Consider the following 9,034-nt stretch of genomic DNA (forward strand, 5'->3'; position numbering starts at 1 on the left):
CTGCATTCCCCTTACCCCCAAAACATGTTCAAGTCCTAACCCCCAGTACCTTAGAATGTGACTGTATTTAGAAATAGGGTCTTTAACCAGGAGCCAGGGCAGAGAGGATTCGGTTTGGTGGTAGTGAGGCAGCAATGGCAAGGCAGCAGTGGGTGGTCCCACATTTACTTGTGGGGGATAAAAGCTGGGAGGGACACCTGGGGAGTGATCCCAGCCCCAGGCCAGACCACATAGCCCAGGGTTCCAGTGCCAAGAAAGTAAAACCTCATTGTTCCTGGCTGTAAAAACCACTGGGGATTGGGATGGCAGAAGAAACTGCCTGTCTCTCTCTCAGAAGAGTCCATTTTAGAGGCTGCCATAGTCCTAGAATGTCTGCAAACCCATCCACTCTGGGACCCACCACAAGGGCAACAGTTAGAGGGGCGCCAGTTGCATATGGGAAGTGGGCGAAGTGACTGGAAATGGGGCAAGTGCCAAACAGGTGACATTGTTCCCTCTCTGACCCTTCCCCCACATACAGTGCCACAAAGTAGTGAAACAGATTGCCCTGCCCTGGCAAATTCCTAAGGCTCCGTCCCTTACAACATAACAGGTGCACCAAGACAGGGAGTCAAAGCAACTATACCTATTACACAGAAACAAATACAGGGAGGCTACCAAATTGAGACAAAGAAATATGGTCCAAATGAAAGAACAGATCAAAACTCCAGAAAAGGAAGCCAGGGTTCAAATCAATGATTGGAACATAAGAAAGAATGAAATAGTCAACCAGTACAGAATGAAGAAATAAGAATTAGAAAAAAAAAAAAAAAAGGAGAGAATAAGAAGACTCTGCGACATCTCCAAAAGTGCCAATATCCAAGTCATAGAAATGTCAGAAGGAGAAGAGGAAGAGAAGGAAATTGAAAACTTATTTGAAAAAGTAATGAAAGAAAACTTCCCTAATTTGGTGAAGGAAATAGACATACAAGTCCAGGAAGCACAGAGTCCCAAACAAGTTGCACTCAAAGAGGACCACACCAAGACACATCATAATTAAAATGCCAACAGTTGGGGAGAAACAAGATGGCGGAGGAGTAAGTGGAAGCTACACTAACTTCCTCCCAGAACTAGTCTGGATTTACAACGTAATTTTGGAGAAATCATCTGGAATAACCAACCGAACACCAGCTGGAGAGAAGTCTTATAACCACGGAGAGACAAAAAAGGCCGCTACATCACAACTTGACCGGTAGGGAGTGCGGAGACGCGGAAGGGCTGGCTGGGCTCACACGGGTGGCAGCTGAAGGGGCTGAGAAACAGCTCAGCAGCCGGGGATTCCCCCTGAGAAGGGCAGGGTCTAAACCCCCAGCTGAGCTTCCCAGCCTACAGCAACAGAGTGGAAAGTAAAATAGTATCCAGCTGAGAAAAGCGAAAAGCCACAGGGTTTCTTGCTAGCCGGAGAGAAACAGCTGGAGAAAAAGAGCTCTTAAGCGGATCACATACAAAAATATTTTGGCCCCCACTTACCCTGGGCACAAGCGGAGGGAAAGGCAGAGAGGACTGGAGATGCTTGGGGAGAGTTTGGTGTGGTGGCTTTGAGGGGAGAGCTGGGGGAGCAGCCTACCAGGTCCCAGTGCTGACTCATTCCCACACTGCAGGCAGACCATTCCCGGCCAAGTGGCGTCAGCCTGAGGGGAAGCAAAGGCCCTGCCTACAGGAATTAAGCTGCCACACCCACGGTCCTTAAGCCTGACGGCTGATCATAGATTGAATAGATTAACAACTAAGAAGCCAGACAAAGGCAGTAGATCCCTGGAAGTCCAACAGGCTGCCTAGGCCCAGACTGGTAAAGGATCTGACGCCACCAGGGGCAGATCCAGGAAGTGCAGATCATTCTAAGAAGCACCAACAAACTAGGAGTCACAAAAATGGGGAGACAGAGAAACAACCCCCCCATCGAAAGGAAAGGTAGAGTCCCCAGGAAGAGTGCTAAATGAAATAGAGGGGAGCCAACTATCAGATATGGAATTCAAAACATGGATTATGGAGAAGCTGAATGAGCTCAGCGGAAACTACAAAGAACTCCAGAAAAACTACAGTGAACTCCAGAAGAACTATAAGGAACTTACTGAGAATTATACCAGCATCAAAAAGGACATGGAAGCTATCAATAAGAGCCAGGAGGAAATGAAGAATACGATCTCTGAATTGAAGAACACAGTAGAAGGAATTAAAAACAGGCTAGAGGAAGCAGAAAATCGGATCAGCGAGCTGAAGGACAACGTAGACAAAAACTCACAGACAGTGCAACAAAATGAAAAAAGGCTGAACAAGACTGAAGAGGCTCTAAGACAGCTGCAGGACAACATGAAACGTAATAATATCCGTATCATAGGAATTCCAGAAGGAGAAGAAGAAGAGCAAGGGATAGAAAACCTCTTTGAAAAACTAATGACAGAAAACTTCCCTAACATGGAGAGAGAAAGAATCATGCAAGTCCAGGAAGCACAGAGGGTCCCAATGAAGATGAACCCCAACAGGTCCACTTCAAGACACATCATAATTAAAATGCCAACATTCAAAGACAAAGAGAGAATCCTAAAAGCAGCAAGAGAGAAACAACTAATAACATACAAGGGAGCTCCAATAAGGCTATCATCAGATTTCTCAGCAGAAACACTACAAGCCAGAAGGGAATGGCAAAATATATTCCAAGTAATGAAAAACAAAGGCCTACAACCAAGAATACTCTACCCAGCAAGGCTCTCATTCAAAATGGAAGGTGAAATAAGGAGTTTCCAAGACAAAAGAAGGTTAAAAGAATACATCTCCACCAAACCAGTATTGCAAGAGATGCTAAAGGGTCTGCTTTAAGAAGATGAAGAAATAGAGAGAGACAGAGAGGAACACGAGTACAAAGGGGGAAAATGACAATGAATAAGTACTGAAAGAAAGAAGGAACTTCTACCATTTGCAACAACATGACTGGAACTAGAGAGAATTATGCTTAGCGAAATAAGCCAGGTAACAAAAGAAAATTACCTTATGCTATCACCTGTTACAGGAAACTAATGAACAACACAAACAAATGAGCAAAATTGAACCAGAGGTATGTAAACGAGGAATAAACTAACAGTAACAAAGGGGGAGATGGGAGGGAGAGAAGTGGTAAGAAGGGGAAGGGTCTAGTCAAAGAGCATGTATAAATGACCCATGGACATGGACAACTGGGTGGGGACTGAATGTGGGAGAAGGGAGGGACAGGGTGCAGAGAAGCAAGAGGGGGAAAAAAGTGAGACAACTGTAACGGAAAAACAAACAAACAGAAAAATTTTTAGTGGGGGGAAAAATAAAAATAAAAAGAATAGAAATGCAAGTTCAGTGAATATTAGAAGGACAAGGATTTTCCTTCACACTGTATATATTTTCTCCCTATCTGATCCCTCCAGAATTTGGCATTCTAAAGAAGTAAGTAATGACCTAAGTTTCTTTGCATAAAACTAATAAGACCAGTTGTTAATAGCGATTTTTTTGACTAAGACTTTGACTGGAATGTCATGCCTAAAGGAGACATGCTTGGGCTTTGGTTGTTACCAAAAAGCCCTGAGCAACTGGGACTGACTTTCAAAGGTAATAAAAGTCCACGAGATAAAAGGCCTGGTACCTTGGATGGATGAGCAGTCCATAGCAATCTTTCCAGGGAAGGAGCGAAGGTTGTTTTCCTGAAAGATGGCTAGAAGGAACCTTAAGGCACAATGGAAAACCAGGAGGACCTGGAAAAGACAGGTGTTTACAGGCAAGGCTGAATGCCAGGTATGTGGATCTGCTTCTGTGCCCTGAAGGGCAGACTGAAGGTCACCCTAAATGTTCCTTGCGTAAGTTCCAGCAAAGCAGAACTAAAGATCATAAGTGATCATTTGCTGCTCTTGTTGTGTTTATACAAATGAACAGGATAAATTAAAAATGAACTTAATGCAGTCCCTTTAATGACAAGGAGGGTAATCTTAGGGAGAAAAATCAAGATTCAAGGAAGATCACAATGCCCAGTGGTAAACTATAAAGTAGTGCAGCTAACCATCTTTAAAGTTTCTTTTCATTTAAAATTTGTTTTCATTTGAAAGTTAAACTATGTCTGTGGCATTATCAAAGATGTTTAATTTACAGGCAAGAAGAATGTCAAATGCCTTGCAACTGGATGTCTTTCCTATAAGACAGTCCTACAGATCTATAAACTTGTGTGTGGGTTATGTTACATAAATTAACATGTGTTTTCTGTTTTCAAAGGGCATAAGCCTACGATCTCATTACCTGAGTGATTGTTTGTACGTATAGATCTCACTTAATCCTGTCTGCATTGCTGCCTCCTGAGACTCACTGGTTTGGCTGAACTAAGTGGCTGGGTTGGTGAAGAACGGGGTGGTCTGTGGGCTTCACTTTAAAACTGGTTTCTCTTTTCTATCCTAATGGCTTGGACAGAAAGAGCCCAGAGGCCTGAGAGGGGGGAAACCTAAAATATTTCCTTCAGTCCAAACTAAGTATAATGGGCAAAAGGGTTTTGGACAGGTGAGATGTACCTGGCATACCTTCCTCCAAAGAAGCCCTTCTTTTCCCTAATGTGGGACATTGAAAAATTAATACCTGTCTTTTGTCATCTAGTGGTTACGGATTGAATGATGTCCTTTAACCCTGTTGCCCCCAGAATACAACAAGGATGCCAGCCTGTTAAACCAAGCATGCCGTTGTCCAGAGACAGCCAACCAACCTGGAGTCTGCACGATCCTTCCCCTTGTAGGAAGGCCACCCTCCCCTCCACATCCCCACTCTTATTAGAGATTTCTTGACCCAAGGATAGGTAGGACGACGACCATGTCCAGCTTGAAGCAGCTAGAGGAGCTCGAGACCTTCGTCCATTGTCCTTTATAAGATTGTAAAGGGTCTTAAGTCTGAGAGGGAGGGATTGTTATTTTTTATTGTTAAAATATTTAACTAATTAATTAATTATTTTTTAAAAAAAGAAGAATATATGAAAGGGTGAGCCATGGGCATGGACTTAGGGAGGGGATTGTCGGGGAAGGGGGGTGCTGGGCGGAGGGGAGCAAAGGGGAAAAAATTGGAACTATTGTAACAATATAATCAATAAAATATACTTAAAAAAAAATAAAATGCCAACAGTTAAAGATAAAAAGAGGATCTTAAAAAGGCAAGAGACAAGCAGAGCATTACTTACAAAGGAGTTCCCATAAGACTATCAGCTGGTTTCTCAAAAGAAGTTTTGCAGGCAAGAAGGTGCTGGCAAGAAGTATTCAATGCGAAGAAAAGCAAAGATCTACAACTAAGATTACTCTACCCAGCAAAGCTAACATTTGGAATGGAAGGGCAGATGAAGTGCTTCCCTAACAAGGTAAAGCTAAAGAAGTTCGTCATCATCAAGCCATTATTATATGAAATGTTAAAGAAACTTATTTAAGAAAAAGAAGAAGATTAAAACTATGAACATTAAAGTGGCAATAAATTCACAACTATCAACAATTAAACCCAAAAAACAAACTGAGCAAACAAGCGGAACAGAAACAGATCATAAATATGGAGATCACTTGAATGGCTACCAGTTGAGGGGGAAAGAGGGAGAAATAGGGAAAAGGTACAGGGATTAAGAAGTACAAATAAGAATAGCAAAGGAAATAGAGAAGCCAAAGAACTTATATGCATGACTCATGGACATGAACTTAAGGGGGGGAGGGGAGATTAAGGGAGGGAAGGGGAGTTTGGGTGGAGGGGGTCAAAGGGGAAAAAAGTTGGGACAACTGTAATAGCATAATCAATAAAATATACTTTAAAAAAAGAAATAGGGTCTTTACAGGTAATCAAGTTGAAATAAGGTCACTAGGGTGGGCCCTAAACCAATAGCATTGGTGTTTTTATAAGAAAAGATTAGGAGACAGGGGAAGGATAACCATCTACAAACCAAGCAGGAAGGTCTGGAACAGATCCTTCCAGACCTCCAGAGGGGGCACGGCCCTGCTGACACCTTAATTTCAAACTTCTGGCCTCCGGAAATAAGACACTAAATTCCTGTTGTTCTAAACCATCCATTTTATGTCACTGTGTTATGGCAGCTCTAGGAAGCTAATCATGAGAAAATTAGTCAAATAACAGACTGGGCAGAGAGGTTTGGATTCTTAGAATTTGTAGACCACAGGGTCCTCTTATAGCATAAGTTTGAAAAATAAATTCACTTGAAATATTGTCTGTAGTACAAAGTTCCATAAAAATCCAATTATAAAAATTTACAGCTCAGAGGAGGAGAAAAAAATCAAATTACTACTCATGAATATTTAAAGAGCTTCTGACTGGAAAAATAAATAGGGCAGGAAAATAAATAGTAATTGTGGAGCACTATCATTAAACTTAGTCACAGCAGTTTGAGTCTCTACACAGATGTTTGCGTAGACAGTCGTGACACATTTGAGGTGTTCAGCAGGGGGTTTTTCAGACGCTGTGACTATTAACTGAATTCTAGATAATATTATGATTTCTAATGACAGCTGATAGCTTTAATTTTTAAAAAATTAAAGGTAAACACTCTATATTTAACAACAAAAAGTTTCTTTCTTTGCTTTTATTTATTTAGATGACACTTATTTTATGTTTTGTTTTTATGTGATACATTTTGTATCTCTTGGCTAGAGCATTCCATTCCTTCAAAAGCATTGTCAAATGTAGATGCCAAATGCAAACATTAGATATAAGAATATGGATATTCTGTTGAGCCATCCAGTTAACCAGAAAAGGGAAAAAATTATACAAAGTTCTTCTTTTCAGGAACTGGGCAATATTTCAAAATAAGGTTGCTGAGCTCTGACTTGGACCACACTATCACAGTGCCAAACCACTTCTGAATGACCTTAGCTTACCTTCACAACCGTTATTGTTCAAAATGTGTTGCAAGATAGAAATTCAATTTCCTTGTCACACATATCTGAGTTGTGTTGATTTGTTGGGACAAACCTAAAAGGCGGTGCTTAGTACAATAGATCTGGCTGGTTTGGCTCAGTGGATTGAGCGTCGGCCTGCGAGCTAAGTGTCGCTGGTTCGATCTTCCAGTCAGGGCACATCAGAGAAGGAAAACTCTGACTCCAAAAAACCTCCGCTGCCTTGCGGCATACCTCTTCAGGGGAAAGGCTAAGGGAGTAAACCCCGACAGAAAATCCGGAGCCGGAGTCCCTAAGGCGGTTTGACGTTGTAGTCAACACCGGCAACTCCTGCGGCGCACCTGAAGCCAAGCTGTATTGACTCCGTCTTTCCCTTGGACCCTTCAGCTGCGAAGAGAGGGGGGGTCTGCTGCATGGGCAACAGCAGACCCTCCATATCACCCTGCCCAGGTTCTGTAGCTTCAGCTTCACTGGAGAGGACACTCCAGCGTCATCGCAAGATGTCGATTCAACATGGGAGGATCACTCCCGAGTCGGACTGCACAGCCATTCTCGGCGGTGCAGATAGACTCTTAAGAAGCTACACCATCGTCTCTCGAGACGGACGGCTGCCGATGACGAGTATAATAGATGCCGGAGAGAAAATGCCTGAAAAATTAACCAAGTCAGAAGCTGTGAAGCTGCTGAAAAGTAAAATTTCTATGAACAAGCTCTGTATGCATGGCAATGGGAGATCCTGTTTCTTGCAGGAAATAAAATACTTGTTATAAAAAAAATAAAACCCTAGAAATCAGATCAGTTGGTGTTCTGGCCATGGACACGCCGCACGATCAGGAGGAAACCTGCTAAGTGTTGTTGCGGGGCACCAAGAACATCTCGGGAACCAGTTTCTGGGAGTGCAACCCAGCTGCATCGCAGGAGCAGCTACTTCCGTTCCCTTGCCAAAGGAAAATATTCTGGGGAGTGATTTTGTTATTCTGGAGCCATAAAACCTTCGCAATGCGGAATATTATGTAGCTTTTTTAAATTGGGAACTTTAGCAATATAAATATATTTACCCCTAAGTTCTAGAGAATCATACTTAAACCTTAGAAAATGTGTCTCATGAGACACCCAGAGGCTACCAGTCTTCACCAGCAAACAGAGGGACTGCTTCTAACACAGATTCACTTACAGGAGTTCAAAGGGTGAGGACAGAGCCAGCCACCTCTATGTTCGGCGGAAAATGACCCCAAACCCCGCGGGCTTCCAGAATGTCAGGCTCTGCCCTTGAGAGCTCCACAAACATACTGATTTAGATCATCCTCATAGCAAAACTTCAGGTAGATACTACGATTATCGTCACTTAAAAATATTTTGTTTTTAATTGTGGTAAAAAATGTAACATAAAATTTACCATTTTTAAGTTTACAACTCAGTAAAGTATGTTTACATCGTTTTGTAACAGATCTCCAGAACTTTTTATCTTGCAAGACTAAAACTCTAAATGCATTAACAACAGTTGTGATGATTTCCATTCCATGTAGGAGAAACCAGAGATACAGAGAGACAACTTGCCCAAGATCACACAGCTAGTAAGTAACAGAGGCCTAATTCAAAACCATAGAGTCTGTCTTCAACATCAAGTATTATTTAGCTATGAGGGAAAAGTATAAGAAATAGAAAACAAACATTGGGGCTTAAAAATGTATTATTCTGAATGGGCAATACATTTACATGATTGAACATTAAAATCACATATGCACACACATGTGTGTGAACACACATGTACACACATACATGTATATAATCATACCTACAGAGATAAAGCTCTGTATAGCTTATCCTCACTTTGAATTCATTGAGTTTTCCCTTTACCCCATAAGTAAATATAAGGTCTGCGCAGAAGGTATCTAGCCATGTAATATGAAAAATAGAGACATTTATTGAATAAGATAAAAGATACAAGAAGCATTGTACATAGGACAGTGATGCCTCAGTTCCCTTCAAAGTAGGCACCTTTGAATCTCACATGTTCTCCTAATCCCCGTCATCTGCCCTGTTGTTTTTTTCCTGAATCTTACCGATGCCTTGAACTCTCTTCCCTTTCAAAGGTGATTTTAGTTTTGGGAAAAAACAGA

This window comes from Furipterus horrens, unplaced genomic scaffold, assembly GCF_987537825.1.
Source record: "Furipterus horrens unplaced genomic scaffold, mFurHor1.1.pri manual_scaffold_5, whole genome shotgun sequence".
Taxonomy (NCBI): Eukaryota; Metazoa; Chordata; class Mammalia; order Chiroptera; family Furipteridae; genus Furipterus; species Furipterus horrens.